The 18866-nt window shown below is 48.5% G+C and overlaps 1 long non-coding RNA gene across 1 annotated transcript in view; it reads left to right on the top strand.

Moving 5' to 3' along the window:
* The window catches only part of LOC130358629 (uncharacterized), a 20294-nt gene extending 1428 nt beyond the window's left edge, over positions 1 to 18866 (top strand). The window contains exon 2 of the long non-coding RNA XR_008889590.1: positions 18657 to 18866. This is a non-coding gene — a long non-coding RNA (uncharacterized LOC130358629). The remainder of the gene's footprint in view (positions 1 to 18656) is intronic.

The following is an 18866-nucleotide window of genomic DNA, read 5'->3' as shown; positions in this document are numbered from 1 at the left end:
AGTGACCTCACCAGCTGAATAGTGAGTACAGCTCTGGAGTATAATAAAGGCTATAACTCCAAAGGATAGGGGATAAGATGGCGGATCGCGGTGGTCCCGCCGCTGGGGACCCCCGTGATCTTGCACGCAGCACCCCGTTACAGTCAGTCCCCGGAGCGTGTTTGCTCCAGGTCTGATTACTGTCGATCACGGGGCCGGAGCATTGTGACGTCACGGCCCCACTGCCGTGTGATGTCACGCTCCGCCTCCTCGATGCAAGCCTATGGGAGGGGGCGTGGTGGCTTTCATGCCCCCTCCCATAGGCTTGCTTTGAGGGGGCGGATTGTCACACGGGGGCGGGGCCGTGAAGTCTCAATGCTCCGGCCCTGTGATTGCCAGTAGTCAGATCCGGAGTGAACACGCTCCGGGGACTGATTGTAATGGGGTGCTGCGTGCAAGATCACAATATCCTTTGGATAGGGGATAAGATGTTTTAGTGCCGGAGTACCCCTTTAAGGGATTGAGGATGTAGTAATTAGGTAGGTAGGTAGGAAGGTGGAGGAGGGGTAATTGGGGTAGGCAGGTGGGGGGTAGGCAGGCAGGTGGGGGTAGGTAGGCAAGTGGGCGGAAGTAGGTACTAAGTAGGTGAAGGTGACAGGAGGTGGGGTGTGTAGGTAGCTGTTCTGTGGACATCTTAGGTTAACTATATTGTGGCACTGGCAGGTGGTTGCAGCAAGATGCCTGGCGCTGCATGTGATATACAGCAGCACAGCCATTCAGATACGCAGCAGTGCAGACACAGGCTGAGGCAGACTGACAGCGGGCTCTTGCCATATGCACATCTCCTTTGCGCTCCTCTCTGCCGGCCTGCCGGGACCACGTTGTACGTCATCACTGACGTGACGTCTCTCTACTCCCAGGCAGCCACTGCGGTACTCTTAAAGGGCTGCATGCCGCAGCGGTTGCCTGGGCGGTCAAGACCAGACAGCAAACAGAGCAGATACAGGGATGCGAGTGAGGATATGAACTCTAATGACAGCGGCTGCCTGGGAGGTAAAAAAATAAAAGGGGGGGGGGGGGAGCAGCACATCTGCACCCCCTTTGCAGAGGCTGCAGCTGTGCCTGAGGCGACTGCCTCAGTCGCCTCATGGCAGCTACTGCTCTGCTCGCTATGGTCAACCCAAGAAGTTGAGTGTACGTCCTCAACATCATATCCAGAAGTTGTCTTCGGGAAATAGATGTATGAGTGCTACCAGCATTGGCAGGTTTAATAGGTAAATGGTCAGCCTGTCAGTGATCAGAACCTACACCGCATATTGCATCAAATTGGTCTGCATGGCTTTCATCCCAGAACAAAGCCTCTTCCAAAGATGATGCACAAGAAAGCCTGCAAACAGTTTCCTGAAGGCAACTAGACTAAGGACATGGTTTACTGGAACCATGTGGTCCTGTGGTTCAATGATAAGATAAACTTATTTGGATCAGATTGTGTCAGTGATAGGACTGTTCTTTCTGCGGACACCGGAATTTGAATTTCCGTGCCAGATGTTTTCGGCGTGAAAATTCTGCTATGTGAAGGGACATACAGCAAACACAATCTGTGTCCTAAAGTTCCGTAATGTAAACACATATAGAGCACATCGCCCAAGCTTTTCAGAGCACTACTTCTGCTTCACAACGTTATCTTAGGTAATACACACTTTGCTGGGTCGCAATTTCCCAGCAAAATTTGTATTACCTAAGATGTGAACAGGAAAGCAGAATCCCATTGAAATCCATCATTGAATCATCGTATGGAAATTGCATCGTGTGCACATAGCCTTAAAGGGGTTATCCAGGAATAGAAAAAAAGAGCTAATTTCTTTCAAAACAGCTCCACATCTGTCCCCAGGTTGTGTTTGGTATTACCATTTGGCTCCATTGACTTCAATGGAACTGGGCTGCAGAACCACACCCAACCTGGAGACAGACAGGGAATGATTTTTGAAAGACGTTAGCTCTGTTTTTCTATTCTTGGATAACCCCTTTAAGGCAGAGCTAGAAAATAATGATGGCCACACAAAATATTGATACTTTGGGCCAATCTGGAAATTTCCACTTAGGGATGTACTCACTTTTGTTGCCAAGGTTTAGACATTAATAGTTGTGTGTTCTGTTATTTTGACAGTACATAACAATAAAGCCTGTTTGGGTCAGTTCACATGTACATATTCTCTGCTGCAGATTTGCAGCAGAAAATATGCGTGTGTGAACGAGCCCTTATACAGGCTGTGCACTCACTACTTTACATTGTAGCAGATGGTCATTTCTTCAGTGTTGTCACATAGAAAAGATTGAATAAAATATTTACAAAACTGTGAGGGGGGGGGGACGACGACTCTTGTATGTGAGATACTGTATATGAGTTTATGGGGTAAAATGCCCATTTTTTAGGGGCTTACAATTGATAACACTGACAAGTTATATTTACTCTGCATGTCAGATATATCAGCAATACCCAATTGGTATTTTTGCTTGGGTAGCTGTGTAGATTTCGTGTTTCTTTATTTTTGAAACCCTACCTTTCATTTCATCATAAGGCTGTGTTCACATTGGCTTAGCACATTCTGTCACAAAGAGAAACTGGTATTCAGTGGAAGATCCAACTCATAGCAGCTATGACCAACAGATCCCATTGACTCCTAATGGGGTTTTTCATGTTTCGCCACAGTGTCCATGCCTTGCATGCAACAGGTCCCATTGACTTCTAATTGGGTTTTTCATGTTTCGCCACAGTGTCCATGCCTTGCATGCACAGCATGCAAGGCATGGACACTGTGGCGAAACATGAAAAACCCCATTAGAAGTCAATGGGATCTGTTGGTCATTGCTGTCAAAAAGTACGGAACCTGCAACAGATGGAGATTCCGACTCAGATGTGAACATGGCCCGAAGCCTCTACAAATGTTGTCCTAAATCCTAAATATTTGGTATTTTATTTTGTAGCCTCATCCTTTCTTACCCAATCAGCGATCTCTATGAAGAGTTATTTTTTGGAATCACAGTGTAGCCATGACAGGTGTTACCATACCCAGCATGCCCCGATAATAGCACATTACTGGACCTAGGAATATAGTATCTTTCTGAGGAAATTATTACAGCCAAGCAGCTTCTGGGTTCTCAGAGATAATATTATTCTAATAAGTAACAGTGGTTCGGAATGAATTCTGCTTCGTAGCCCTGTGAACATTCACACACAGCATTAGTAGTGCAGTATGGAGCATTAACCATGTTTCTTGGCATTAAATGAAGAGCTGAAATCACTCCTAGGCCAATGAGGCTCCTGCTTGGCGAGATACAGCCTTCACAATGCTTTACTATTTCTGTCTGGCTTTGCCTTAGCGGCTGTTTTGGCCCAAAGTCGCAAACCACTGACAGCTGCATTTAGAGAAGGTAACATACTGCGGACAATACAGAAGGGACACCATGACAAGCTATAGGTAAGTTACTCTGTGGAAGATAAATGACTTCTTGTCACTTTGTCCAGTTAGTTCTCCTTTCCAAATGATAATATGTTGTGTCCCGGTACTGTATTGGATACCGTACCTTGGTTGGGGGTCCCCAAAGTCAGAGTTCCTAGGAACTGTGGGGGTCCGCTTCCCTAGTCTTCCCCTAGTCACCCCTCATCTAGTTAATATGGTGTTAAAATAAGTGCGTAAATACTGTATATAATATGTTATTACCTGCATAGCGTCGCAGGGCCTTCGGGTCATGTGACGGGGCTTCAGAACTCTATGGTAGGTAAAAGGACCTTTGGTGGTTCATGGGTCATTTGATTACACATAACACTTTGTAATGGTGAATGACAGATGGTATGGACCAATCCTAAAAATGCCAGCCCCTGCCCATATAAGGGAGCTGCGTCCAATAATCTCTCTCTTTCCTCGTGGGCTGCTGATGAGTAAAGATCTGCGCAGCTGTCATCGGCAACTACTGGGCCAAAGCCTGCCGGCCTCGGCCTGAATCAAACAGTGAGTTCTTACCACTTCCCCGCAAATGCTAGCAGGACCACTGGACCTAAACAAACCCCTAAATCCAGCGGATTTGTGCTTACAAAATCCTACTAAGCTAAAGAATTTACAAAAGTCCCAACCATACGTCAATCTCTGCTAAGCTGTATATAGACTTTGTTTAATTAGGACTGTTCCTGTTATCCCATGTTACAGATAATCTTCAGTAAAGTTTCCGAAAGTTTTCAGCAAAGCTCTGGTTGTGGACATTCCGTTATTCTACATCTCCCTATCGCTTTTGGGAAGGGTGGCGATAGGCCAAGCTATACAGTATTAAGCCTCATCCTGGCGTCACGACTGACAAGAGTTAATTACACCCTTGATATACCGCATAGCAACAACCACAACTGCCATACACCCCCCCCCCCCCAAGGCATTACAAATATGACTCCTAACATTCAGATAAATGAAATCATGTGCACATGGACAAAATCCGTGTCTGTGTGCAGGTTTGTGCCGCAGGTCTCTCAGACTTCAATGGGAGCTTCAGCGTTTAAAGGGGTACTCCGCCCCTAGACATCTTATCCCCTATCCAAAGGATAGGGGATAAGATGTCAGATCGCCGCGGTGCCGCTGCTGGGGAGCCCCGAGATCCCCGCTGCGGCACTGCGCTATCATTACAGTACAGAGTGAGTTCGCTCTGTGCGTAATGACGGGCGATACAGGGGACGGAGCAGCGTGATGTCATGGCTCCGCCCCTCGTGACATCAAGGCCCGTCCCCTTAATGCAAGTCTATGGCAGGGGGCGTGACGACCGCCGTGCCCCCTCCCATAGACTTGTATTGAAAGGGGCGGGCCGTGACGTCACGAGGGGAGGAGCCGTGATGTAACGATGCTCCGGCCCCTGTATTGCGCGTCATTACGTGCAGAGCGAACTCGCTCTGTGCTGTAATGATAGCGCAGTGCCGCAGCGGGGATCTCGGGGCTCCCCAGCAGCGGCACTGCGGCGATCTGACATCTTATCCCCTATCCTACATCAGAGGAGCCGGAAACAGGAGCAGGAACAGTGTCCTTGGGAGAATAACGGTTAAGTATGAGAGGTTTGAGAAGAGAAACATGGAAAGAGTTGGGAATACAAAGAAAAGAAGGTGGATGGAGCTTGTAGGAGACCGAATTGATTTGATTTTTGATTTTAAATGGCCTGAGGTACCGAGGATCAAGCTTGTAGCTAGGAACACGGAAACGGATGTATTTGGCAGAGAGCCACACTTTGTCACCACGGGCAAAGACAGGAGGAGTTCTTCTCTTTTTATCAGCATGTCTCTTCATGCTGTTACGCCGAGCGCTCCGGGTTCCCGCTCCTCCCCGGAGCGCTCGCTTCACCTCCTCCGCTGCAGCGCCCCGGTCACGTCCTCTGACCCGGGGCGCTGCGATCCTGCTGCTAGCCGGGATGCGATTCGCGATGCGGGTAGCGCCCGCTCGCGATGCGCACCCCGGCTCTCCTACCTGACTCGCTCCCCGTCTGTTCTGTCCCGGCGCGCGCGGCCCCGCTCCCTAGGGCGCGCGCGCGCCGGGTCTCTGCGATTTAAAGGGCCACTGCGCCGCTGATTGGCGCAGTGGTTCCAATTAGAGTTATCACCTGTGCACTCCCTATATTACCTCACTTCCCTTGCACTCCCTTGCCGGATCTTGTTGCCTTAGTGCCAGTGAAAGCGTTCCTTGTGTGTCCCTTGCCAGTGTTTCCAGACCTTCTGCCGTTGCCCCTGACTACGATCCTTGCTGCCTGCCCCGACCTTCTGCTACGTCCGACCTTGCTTCTGCCTACTCCCTTGTACCGCGCCTATCTTCAGCAGCCAGAGAGGTGAGCCGTTGCTAGTGGATACGACCTGGTCACTACCGCCGCAGCAAGACCATCCCGCTTTGCGGCGGGCTCTGGTGAAAACCAGTAGTGGCTTAGAACCGGTCCACTAGCACGGTCCACGCCAATCCCTCTCTGGCACAGAGGGTCCACTACCTGCCAGCCGGCATCGTGACAGTAGATCCGGCCATGGATCCCGCTGAAGTTCCTCTGCCAGTTGTCGCTGACCTCACCACGGTGGTCGCCCAGCAGTCACAACAGATTGCGCAACAAGGCCAACAGCTGTCTCAACTGACCGTTATGCTACAACAGTTGCTACCACAGCTTCAGCAGTCATCTCCTCCGCCAGCTCCTGCACCTCCTCCGCAGCGAGTGGCCGCTCCTGGGATACGCTTATCCTTGCCGGATAAGTTTGATGGGGACTCTAAGTTTTGCCGTGGCTTCCTTTCCCAATGTTCCCTGCATCTGGAGATGATGTCGGACCTGTTTCCCACTGAAAGGTCTAAGGTGGCGTTCGTAGTCAGTCTTCTGTCCGGAAAAGCCCTGTCATGGGCCACACCGCTCTGGGACCGCAATGACCCCGTCACTGCCTCAGTACACTCCTTCTTCTCGGAAATCCGAAGTGTCTTTGAGGAACCTGCCCGAGCCTCTTCTGCTGAGACTGCCCTGTTGAACCTGGTCCAGGGTAATTCTTCCGTTGGCGAGTATGCCGTACAATTCCGTACACTTGCTTCAGAATTGTCCTGGAATAATGAGGCCCTCTGCGCGACCTTCAAAAAAGGCCTATCCAGCAACATTAAAGATGTTCTGGCCGCACGAGAAATTCCTGCTAATCTACATGAACTTATTCACCTAGCCACTCGCATTGACATGCGTTTTTCTGAAAGGCGTCAGGAACTCCGCCAAGATATGGACTCTGTTCGCACGAGGCGTTTCGTCTCCTCGGCTCCTCTCTCCTCTGGTCCCCTGCAATCTGTTCCTGTGCCTCCCGCCGTGGAGGCTATGCAGGTCGACCGGTCTCGCCTGACACCTCAAGAGAGGACACGACGCCGTATGGAGAACCTCTGCCTGTACTGTGCTAGTACCGAACACTTCCTGAGGGATTGTCCTATCCGTCCTCCCCGCCTGGAAAGACGTACGCTGACTCCGCACAAAGGTGAGACAGTCCTTGATGTCTACTCTGCTTCTCCACGTCTTACTGTGCCTGTGCGGATGTCTGCTTCTGCCTTCTCCTTCTCTACAGTGGCCTTCTTGGACTCTGGTTCTGCAGGAAATTTTATTTTGGCCTCTCTCGTCAACAGGTTCAACATCCCAGTGACCAGTCTCGCCAGACCCCTCTACATCAATTGTGTAAATAATGAAAGATTGGACTGTACCATACGTTTCCGCACGGAGCCCCTTCTTATGAGCATCGGATCTCATCATGAGAGGATTGAACTTTTGGTCCTCCCCAATTGCACCTCGGAGATTCTCCTTGGACTTCCCTGGCTTCAACTTCATTCCCCAACCCTGGATTGGTCCACTGGGGAGATCAAGAGTTGGGGGTCCTCTTGTTCCAAGAACTGTCTAAAACCGGTTCCCAGTAACCCTTGCCGTAACTCTGTGGTTCCTCCAGTAACCGGTCTCCCCAAGGCCTATATGGACTTCGCGGATGTTTTCTGCAAAAAACAAGCTGAGACTCTACCTCCTCACAGGCCTTATGATTGCCCTATCGACCTCCTCCCGGGTACTACTCCACCCCGGGGCAGAATTTATCCTCTCTCTGCCCCAGAGACTCTTGCCATGTCCGAATACGTCCAGGAGAATCTAAAAAGGGGCTTTATCCGTAAATCCTCCTCTCCTGCCGGAGCCGGATTTTTCTTTGTCTCCAAAAAAGATGGCTCCCTACGTCCTTGCATTGACTACCGCGGTCTTAATAAAATCACGGTTAAGAACCGCTACCCCTTACCCCTCATCTCTGAACTCTTTGATCGCCTCCAAGGTGCCCACATCTTCACTAAATTGGACTTAAGAGGCGCCTATAACCTCATCCGCATCAGAGAGGGGGACGAGTGGAAAACGGCATTTAACACCAGAGATGGACACTTTGAGTATCTGGTCATGCCCTTTGGACTGTGCAATGCCCCTGCCGTCTTCCAAGACTTTGTCAATGAAATTTTTCGTGATCTATTATACTCCTGTGTTGTGGTATATCTGGACGATATCCTAATTTTTTCTGCCAATCTAGAGGAACACCGCCGGCATGTCCGTATGGTTCTTCAGAGACTTCGTGACAACCAACTCTATGCCAAAATTGAGAAATGTCTGTTTGAATGCCAATCTCTTCCTTTTCTAGGATATTTGGTCTCTGGCCAGGGACTACAGATGGATCCAGACAAACTCTCTGCCGTCTTAAATTGGCCACGCCCCTCCGGACTCCGTGCTATCCAACGCTTTTTGGGGTTCGCCAATTATTACAGGCAATTTATTCCACATTTTTCTACCATTGTGGCTCCTATCGTGGCTTTAACCAAGAAAAATGCTGATCCCAAGTCCTGGCCTCCTCAAGCAGAAGACTCCTTTAAACAACTCAAGTCTGCCTTTTCTTCGGCTCCCGTGCTCTCCAGACCTGACCCTTCCAAACCCTTCCTATTGGAGGTTGATGCCTCCTCAGTAGGAGCTGGAGCTGTTCTTCTACAAAAAAATCCTTCCGGGCATGCTGTCACTTGTGGTTTTTTCTCTAGGACCTTCTCTCCAGCGGAGAGGAACTACTCCATCGGGGATCGAGAACTTCTAGCCATTAAATTAGCACTTGAGGAATGGAGGCATCTGCTGGAGGGATCAAGATTTCCTGTTATTATCTACACCGACCACAAGAACCTCTCCTACCTCCAGTCGGCCCAACGGCTGAATCCTCGCCAGGCCCGGTGGTCTCTGTTCTTTGCCCGATTTAATTTTGAGATCCACTTTCGTCCTGCCGATAAGAACATTAGAGCCGATGCTCTCTCTCGTTCCTCGGATGCCTCAGAAGTTGATCTCCCTCCGCAACACATCATTCCACCTGACTGCCTGATCTCCACTTCTCCTGCCTCCATCAGACAGACTCCTCCAGGAAAGACCTTTGTTTCTCCACGCCAACGCCTCGGAATCCTCAAATGGGGTCACTCCTCCCATCTCGCAGGTCATGCGGGCATCAAGAAATCTGTGCAACTCATCTCCCGCTTCTATTGGTGGCCAACTCTGGAGACGGATGTTGGGGACTTTGTGCGAGCCTGCACTATCTGTGCCCGGGATAAGACTCCTCGCCAGAAGCCCGCTGGTTTTCTTCATCCTCTGCCTGTCCCCGAACAGCCTTGGTCTCTGATTGGTATGGATTTTATTACTGATTTACCCCCTTCCCGTGGCAACACCGTTATTTGGGTGGTCGTTGATCGATTCTCCAAAATGGCACATTTCATTCCTCTTCCTGGTCTTCCTTCTGCGCCTCAGTTGGCTAAACAATTTTTTGTACACATTTTTCGTCTTCACGGGTTGCCTACGCAGATTGTCTCGGATAGAGGGGTCCAATTCGTGTCTAAATTCTGGAGAGCTCTCTGTAAACAACTCAAGATTAAATTAAATTTTTCCTCTGCATATCATCCCCAGTCCAATGGACAAGTAGAAAGAATTAACCAGATCCTGGGTGATTATTTACGACATTTTGTTTCCTCTCGCCAGGATGACTGGGCAGATCTCCTTCCATGGGCCGAATTCTCGTATAACTTCAGGGTCTCTGAATCTTCCTCCAAATCCCCATTTTTCGTGGTGTACGGCCGTCACCCTCTTCCCCCCCTCCCTACCCCCTTGCCCTCTGGTCTGCCCGCTGTGGATGAAATTTCTCGTGACCTTTCCATTATATGGAGAGAGACCCAAAATTCTCTCTTACAGGCTTCTTCACGCATGAAGAGGTTCGCGGATAAGAAAAGAAGAGCTCCCCCCGTTTTTTCCCCTGGAGACAAGGTATGGCTCTCCGCTAAATATGTCCGCTTCCGTGTCCCTAGCTACAAGTTGGGACCACGCTATCTTGGTCCTTTCAAAATTCTGTGTCAAATTAATCCTGTCTCTTATAAACTTCTTCTTCCTCCTTCTCTTCGTATCCCTAATGCCTTTCACGTCTCTCTTCTCAAACCACTCATCCTCAACCGTTTTTCTCCCAAATCTGTTCCTCCCACTCCTGTTTCCGGCTCCTCGGACGTCTTCTCGGTCAAGGAGATTTTGGCTGCCAAAAAGGTCAGAGGAAAAAATTTTTTTTTAGTAGACTGGGAGGGTTGTGGTCCTGAAGAGAGATCCTGGGAACCTGAGGACAACATCCTTGACAAAAGTCTGCTCCTCAGGTTCTCAGGCTCCAAGAAGAGGGGGAGACCCAAGGGGGGGGGTACTGTTACGCCGAGCGCTCCGGGTTCCCGCTCCTCCCCGGAGCGCTCGCTTCACCTCCTCCGCTGCAGCGCCCCGGTCACGTCCTCTGACCCGGGGCGCTGCGATCCTGCTGCTAGCCGGGATGCGATTCGCGATGCGGGTAGCGCCCGCTCGCGATGCGCACCCCGGCTCTCCTACCTGACTCGCTCCCCGTCTGTTCTGTCCCGGCGCGCGCGGCCCCGCTCCCTAGGGCGCGCGCGCGCCGGGTCTCTGCGATTTAAAGGGCCACTGCGCCGCTGATTGGCGCAGTGGTTCCAATTAGAGTTATCACCTGTGCACTCCCTATATTACCTCACTTCCCTTGCACTCCCTTGCCGGATCTTGTTGCCTTAGTGCCAGTGAAAGCGTTCCTTGTGTGTCCCTTGCCAGTGTTTCCAGACCTTCTGCCGTTGCCCCTGACTACGATCCTTGCTGCCTGCCCCGACCTTCTGCTACGTCCGACCTTGCTTCTGCCTACTCCCTTGTACCGCGCCTATCTTCAGCAGCCAGAGAGGTGAGCCGTTGCTAGTGGATACGACCTGGTCACTACCGCCGCAGCAAGACCATCCCGCTTTGCGGCGGGCTCTGGTGAAAACCAGTAGTGGCTTAGAACCGGTCCACTAGCACGGTCCACGCCAATCCCTCTCTGGCACAGAGGGTCCACTACCTGCCAGCCGGCATCGTGACACATGCGAGATGAGGCCAGTAGGAGCGACTTTTGAGTTTCCTTCCATATAGAGGAGAAGTCTTGTGTCAATTCATCTACGGCAGGGACTCCAGAGGAATGGGGAATGGGGTTTTGAAGTTGTATGAGAATTCAGCACAGGGCAGGAGGTCAACCCAATCATCTTGGCGGGAGGAAACAAAATGTCGCAGGTAATCACCAAGAATCTGGTTTACTCTTTCCACTTGTCCATTGGATTGCAGATGATAAGCAGAAGAAAAATTTTATTTGATTTTTAATTGACAGCAAAGTGCCCTCCAAAATTTTGAGACAAATTGAACGCCTCTATCAGGGACAATGGCCCTCATTTACCATTGCAACGCCAGAATCTGCACCACAAATTCTGTCTGCGCCAGAATGTGCGCCAGAATTTGCGCCACAATTGAAAAAACCCCGACTAACTCTCCATTTTGCTGAGAAAACACAAAAAAGGGGCATGGTCGCTGGACAAGGAGGTGTGGTCTCTGAAAAGGGGCGTGTCCCCAACATTTTCACAAAAAACCAACATATTTACTAAGGTTTCCACATAGAATGTGGTGGATTTGAGCTGAGGAAAACCCGACAGATCAGAGCATGTGTAAAAAAAAGCAAAATTTTGGGAAAGTGGAAAATCTAGGGAAACCTTGGAAAATAAATTGTAGGGAATTGAAACCCACAACGAAACCTACACTCCACTCTTAGTAAATGAGGGCCAATATGCGTGGGAAGCCCGTGGAGATGAAAAATTTGGAGAAAAAATAGTTTTGCCAATTGAGGTGCAGAAGGAAGGCCTGGAAGCAGAACAAAATGAGCCATTTTGGAAAAGCGATCAACGATCACCCAAATGACAGTGTTGCCATGAGATGAAGGAAGGTCAGTGATGAAATCCATAGCTATATGGGACCATGGTTGTTCAGGCATAGGCAGAGGAAGGAGAAGACCTGCAGGCTTCTGGCGTGGAGTCTTGTCACGTGCACACACTGTACAGGCCCGTATGAAATCCGTCACATCTTTCTCCAGGGAGGACCACCAATAGTGTCTGGCAATTAACTGTATGGACGTTTTTATACCAGCATGACCAGCCAAGTGGGAGGAATGACCCCATTTGAGAGTTTAGAGGCGAAGACGTGGAGGAACATAAGTTTTTCCGTGAGGAATTGGCAACAGAGAGGCAGGAGCAGAGGAGATCAGACACTCTGGAGGTATGATGTGCTGAGGAAGAGCTTCAGATTCTGAGGCATCGGTGGAACGAGATAGACCATCTGCCCTGACATTCTCGTCCGCAGGGCGAAAATGAATCTGAAAATTGAAACGGGCAAAAAACAACGACCATCTAGCCTGGCGAGGATTTAAACGCTGGGCGGAGTGAAGATAAGACAAATTTTTATGGTTCGTGTAGATGGTGATGGGATGAAGGGACCCTTCCAGAAGATGTCTCCACTCTTCAAGAGCCAACTTAATGGCCAATAATTCACCTATAGAATAATTTTTTTCAGGAGGAGAAAAAGTTTTGGAGAAAAATCCGCAAGTGATGTTTTTTCCCTTAGCGGTTTTTTGAAGAAGGACAGCTCCAGTTCCCACTGAGGAGGCGTCAACCTCGAGGAAGAAAGGCTTGAGAGGATCTGGCCTGGACAAGACTAGTGCAGAGGCGAAGGCGGCTTTGAGGTGGTTAAAGGCTTCCTGAAATCCTGGCCTGCGGTGGCCAGGATTTCAGATTAGCATTTTTCTTGGTCAATGCTACAATAGGAGCAACGATGGTGGAGAAGTGGGGAATGAATTGTCAGTAATAATTAGCAAATCCGAGAAATCGTTGGATAGCTCGCACACCAGTGGGGCGTGGCCAATCTATTACCGCCGATAGCTTGTCAGGGTCCATTTGAAGACCTTGACCTGACACTATGTATCCCAGGAAGGGTAGACTGCTGCGCTCAAAGAGACATTTTTCAATTTTGGCATAAAGTTGGTTTTTGCGTAGACGCTGAAGCACTTGACGGACATGGAGGCGGTGTTCGTCTAGGTTGGGGGGAAAAATGAGGATGTCATCAAGATAGACTACCACACAGGAATACAGCAGGTCCCGAAAAATCTCATTGACAAAGTCCTGAAAGACTGCAGGGGCGTTGCAAAGCCCAAAGGACATGACAAGGTACTCAAAGTGTCCATCTCTAGTATTGAAGGCGGTTTTCCATTCATCACCTTCTCGAATGCGGATGAGATTATAGGCACCCCTGAGATCGAGCTTGGTAAAAATGTTTGCTCCCCGCAGGCGATCAAATAGCTCTGAGATGAGAGGCAGAGGATAACGGTTCTTTACAGTGATTTTGTTAAGACCGCGGTAATCAATGCAAGGCCGAAGGGGTCCATCTTTTTGGGCAACGAAAAACAAGCCTGCTCCTGCAGGAGATGAAGATTTTCGGATAAAACCCTTTTTAAGGTTTTCTTGTATATATTCAGACATGGCCTGCGTTTCAGGAGCGGATAGTGGGAAAATCCTGCCCCGGGGTGGAGTAGTGCCAGGAAGCAAATCAATAGGACAGTCAAAGGGTCTGTGTGACGGTAAGAATTCTGCTTGCTTTTTAGAGAAAACATCAGAGTAGTCCTGATAGGCTTTAGGAAGACCTGGCAATGGTGTGGCGAAGGAGACTTGACAGGTGGGAACAGACTTGAGACATTGTTTGTGGCAGGAAGATCCCCAACTTTTAATGCCCCAGTGGCCCAGTCGAGGATAGGTGTGTGACGCTGGAGCCAGGGCAGACCAAGAAGAATTTCAGAGGTACAGTTGGGTAATACAAAAAATTCAATACTCTCATGATGGAGATCTCCAGCGCTCATGAGCAGGGGTTCTGTGCGATAACGCATGGTGCAGACCAGTCTTTCTCCATTCACAGATGAAATGAAGAGAGGTTTGACAAGACGGATAACAGGGATATTGAATTTATTGATGAGAGAGGCTTCAATGAAATTTCCTGCTGTACCTGAGTCCATAAAAGCCACAGCGGAGAAGGAGGTATTGGTACTTGTGGGTAGAGAAATCCGCACAGGTATAGTCAGAAGTGGAGAGGATGAATTCACACCTAGTAACGCCTCTCCCACGTTAACTAGGTGCACGCGTTTCCCTGATGCGGAGGACGAATAGGGCAGTCCTTTAGGAAATGTTCGGTACTAGCACAGTACAGGCACAAATTTTCATTTCTGTGGCGAGTCCTCTCTTCTTGGGTCAGGCAAGACCGATCCACTTGCATAGCCTCCTCGGCAGTGGACTCTGGAAGAGAGGTGCCAAGCGAAGAAACCGCCTGGTGCGAACAAGATCCTTTTCTTGGCGGAGCTCCTGGCGTCTTTCAGAGAAACGCATATCAATGCGGATGGCCAACTGGATAAGTTCACACAGGGTAGCAGGAATTTCTCGTGCGGCCAAAACATCTTTGATATGGCTGGATAAACCTTTTTTGAAGGTCGCGCAGAGGGCCTCATTGTTCCAGGCGAGTTCAGAGGCGAGGGTACGGATCTGTATAGCATATTCGCCCACTGAAGAATTCCCTTGGACGAGATTCAGAAGAGCCGTCCTGGGGCTGGCTCCTCAAAGACACTTCGGAGAAGAAAGACTGGATGGAAGCAGTGGCAGGATCGTTGCGGTCCCAAAGCGGTGTGGCCCAGGACAAGGCCTTTCCAGACAACAAACGGACCACGAAAGCCACCTTAGACCGTTCTGTGGGGAACTGGTCCAACATCATCTCGAGGTGCAGGGAACATTGAGACAGGAACCCACGGCACATCTTAGAGTCCCCATCAAATTTCTCAGGAAGAGACAGGCGGACTCGAGAGGTAGAAGCGGCAGCTCGCAGTGGAGGGGAAGCTGGAGCTGGCAGAGGAGATGATTGACGCTGTGGAGGCAGAAGCTGCTGGAACATGGCGGTCAACTGCAACAGCTGTTGTCCTTGTTGGGCGATCTGTTGAGACTGCTGGGCAACCATGGTGGTGAGGTCAGCGAGACTTGGCAGCGGCACCTCAGCGGGATCTATGCCCGGATCTACTGTCAGGAACCGGACCGTATACGGGTAGGATACGGGAAGTGGATCCTCCGTGTCAGTGAGGTGATGGCGTGGGCCGCACCAGGGGACCGGTTCTAAGAAGTTACTGGTTTTCACCAGAGCTCGCCGCAAGGCGGGATGGACTTGCTGTGGCGGTAACTCCCAGGTCGTATCCCCTGATAGCGATTCGACCTCACTGACAGATGAGATAGGCGTGGTACACAAGGACAAGGCGAAGGCAAGGTCGGACATAGCAAGAGGACAAAGCAGGCGGCAAAGGTTCGTAGTCAGGGGCAACGGCAAAGGGTCTGGATACACAGGCTAGGGATACACACAAAACGCTTTCTCAGGGCACTAGGGCAACAAGATCCGGCAAGGACAGGAAGGGGAAGTGGGTTTTTATGTGTAGGGAGTGATTACACTTAATTGGGCCAGGCTCCAATTAGTGGTGCACTGGCCCTTTAAAATTCAGAGAGTCGGCGCGCGTGCGCCCTAGAGAGTGGGGCCGCGCGTGCCGGGACGGGACAGAAGGAGGACGGGGTAGATGAGGGGATTGGGATCCCCGCCGGTGATACTAGAGCAGCGCTCCCGGTCAGCGGGTCTGACCGGGGTGCTGCTTGCAGGAGAACACCGCAAGCACTCCGGGGAGGAATAGGGACCCGGAGCGCTCGGCGTAACAATTACCTTGCATGGATAGTGCAAACCCTCAGGAGAAAGGACACAGCTTGCAGGTGCACAGTCTCTTTCATTCTCTCTCTCCTGGACATAGCAGTGGCTAAGCACCCCCCCCCCCCCTTCACTTTCTGTATTCAGCCCTGATCTAGTTGTTACTGAAGACAAGTGTACAGCAGCTTGCCGATGAGCTTGCAGATAAGCTTGCATTTGCTTGCATTCATTTTTGGTAAATGGAGTAATTTTCAGAACTATGAGGCAAAATGACAGTGACCATTTAAAAATTCCATTGTACTTACTATGGTAGGAAAACATTTTGCACATAGGTGTTTATTAAAAGGTTTGCTTTGTTTTTCTTCTGCAGACTACATGTTTTCATACACATGGTCTGAACCATGTCCTGTTATAGTAAAATCTATAACAAAAGCTGTCTTGTGTCTACATCTGTATTCTTTCATGAACAATCACCTAACCTGAATTATGACCATATTATAGGACAAATTTAGCTCATAAAATATCTTAGAAGATGGTTCAGGAGAAGAGAAAGAGGAGTTGGAGATCAAATCATCAGTCAGCTCCTCTGATGGATTTTACTCTGAACCAGACAGAACAACCTGTGCCATATGTAAAAACATGAAGGCTGTAGAAGAGAAACCTAATCATATTCATTCTGAAATGCTGCTGTGTTTCAGAGAAATTAGTTTTAAAGGGGTACTCTGGCGCTTAGTCATCTGTCAGAAGTGATAACCGCTGTGATCTTTCCATAACTGCAGCTACTACTACTCCCAACATGGAGCAAACTCTGCCTCATGCTGAGAGCTGTAGTACCTGCATTAATAGACAGATCGAAGCGGGTGTCAGAAGTTACACTCGCTGCGATCTGTCTATTAATACAGGTACTACAGCTCCCAGCATGGAGCAGAGTGTGCTCCATGTTGGGAGTAGTGGTGCCTGCTTAAGGACACATCACAGTGGATGTCACTACTGACACCCGATGTGATCGTCCTGTCTATAGCAGAGATGGAGCGACTGTATACATCGCTCACATCCCTGCTCTGCACTATACTCCGGGCCGGCCACTCATTCATTCATCTTTTCCTCAGAGCTGTAATTGGCTAAAACCATCCGGCCAATCACAGCTCTGGGTGGGAAATATGAATTTCTGTTGACATCAGTGGCCGGAGTATAGTGCAGAGAGGCGAGCGATGTATAGACCCGCTCGCTTCTCTGCTATATTATGGACGATATATGTCTATAGTACAGGTACTATCACTCCCAGCATGGAACAGTCTGTTCCATGCTGGGAGTAGTAGTACTACATAAAAAATGTTAAAAATGTATTTAAAACAAAAGTGAAACACACACTTTATTAAAAAATAATAAAATTGGGTTACAAAATATATACATTGCGTTTAATAAAAAGATTACCATCACTGCTGCATCCATTTTTTCTTTGGTACCCAAGAAATTTTGGGTACCAAAAAAAACAGCCAAGGTGCAATTTCCACACAAATGAAAAAAACGCCGGAAAAAAACGCCAGAAAAAATGCAAGAAAAAACGCATGATGACGTCACTTGCACTGGTGATTTTTCAGGCGTTTTTTTAATCCCTAAAAACGCACGGCAAAAAACCAAGTGGAGACTTAGCCTGACATGTCTTTTTATGTATCTAGCTTCAGCGTTTGGCTCACAAATCCCTCTGATCTGCTGCTCATTCATTTTGACATCCTCTGCTCAGGAAGGGGCCCATCCAAGGCAAGCCCTAAGCCCGCCCTCACTCACCATGTATTCACTTTCATGCATTCACTTTCTGTAACCCCTTCCTTTCTGTTTTCATGCTACAGCCTGATATGACAGGAGTGAGCACAGAGTCCTTCAGCTGGGCCAAAAATGATGCTGCAGATCCCCGCTTGTCCTCAGTGCACAGTTTTTATGCTCACTTGTAAAAAGGAATAAGACCATGCACAGTAATCCCAAATCAATAACAATAATTTTAACAAACATAGTATGACTATGCAATAAAATAAAGGAACCTCATCTTGAGGTGTGTGCTTTATATAGAAAACACAGTCAATCAAGTGAAAACAAAAAAATTAATCTAGAACATAACCATGGCAAGATTCCACAGTATACAGAGGTCACAGTGTGGACACAATATAAACTCATGTGACGGCTGTAGAGCATATCTCTAAATCAGTGTTTTACAAATAGTGTGCCTCCAGCTGTTGCAAAACTACAACTGCCAGCATGCCTGGACAGCATGTTGGGAGTTGTAGTTTTGCAACAGCTGGAGGCACACTGTTTGAAAAACAGTGCTCTAGATGCTGTCAACACATCAGAAGCTCAGACAGTATGACCGCCCTCATACAAAATGTACAAAAAAATGTATTTACAGTCAGAAAATAGAAACAGATTTAAAAAAAGAACATTTTAGTTTGTAGTTCAAATTCGTAAGCAATAATCTAGGTGACAAAGTCCCTTGAAGATAAAAAAATAAATAAAAAATCATAAAGAACAAAAGCCAATGCATCTTTAGCTATGTAGCTATACACAGCAGCTGTTAATCCGCCTTCACAATTCGCTGCCACATTACATAAACTTTGGGTGGGACCGCAATTCCATTTTATTCCAGTAGATGGCACCTATTGGCTGTATGGATGTAGTTTGCAATATTTTAAACAATGGTAACTAAATCGAAGGAAATTCCTTCAACAAAAATCTACCACAATTTCCTATTATTTACATGAACAATCCCCTAAATGATCATAATTAAATATATATATTTTTAAATTCTATATTTAAAGAAAAGAGACACCGAGCGTGACACACCAGGCTGCAGAAAATTACAAGGCAATAAACATGGACACCAGCATATAAGAAAGGGGAGGCAAAATTAGTATGTAACAGGGCACCAAAAGGCTCACCAAAATGAGCAAAATGCAATATAACTATCTGCAGATAAATCCCACATTAAGTGAACTGCAGAAATATTTTATTTTTTGTGTCTTATCCAGATTTGCAGTGGTTATCTCATGAAGACAAATCCTTTTTAATCTGATCATCTGAATGCAATGGATCTGGTTTCAGACACCCCTGGAATTCAGTATTTATGGATGGAGCAAGCAGCCAGCGAATAGCGACCATGGAACGCATGGATGAGCTGTGTCCACCAGAATGCAAGACAGTCATTGTAAGCAGATTTAGGTAAATGTCCTGAAAAAACA

This window comes from Hyla sarda, chromosome 2, assembly GCF_029499605.1.
Source record: "Hyla sarda isolate aHylSar1 chromosome 2, aHylSar1.hap1, whole genome shotgun sequence".
Classification (NCBI taxonomy): domain Eukaryota; kingdom Metazoa; phylum Chordata; class Amphibia; order Anura; family Hylidae; genus Hyla; species Hyla sarda.
This window is presented reverse-complemented; position numbering and strand designations above follow the sequence as displayed.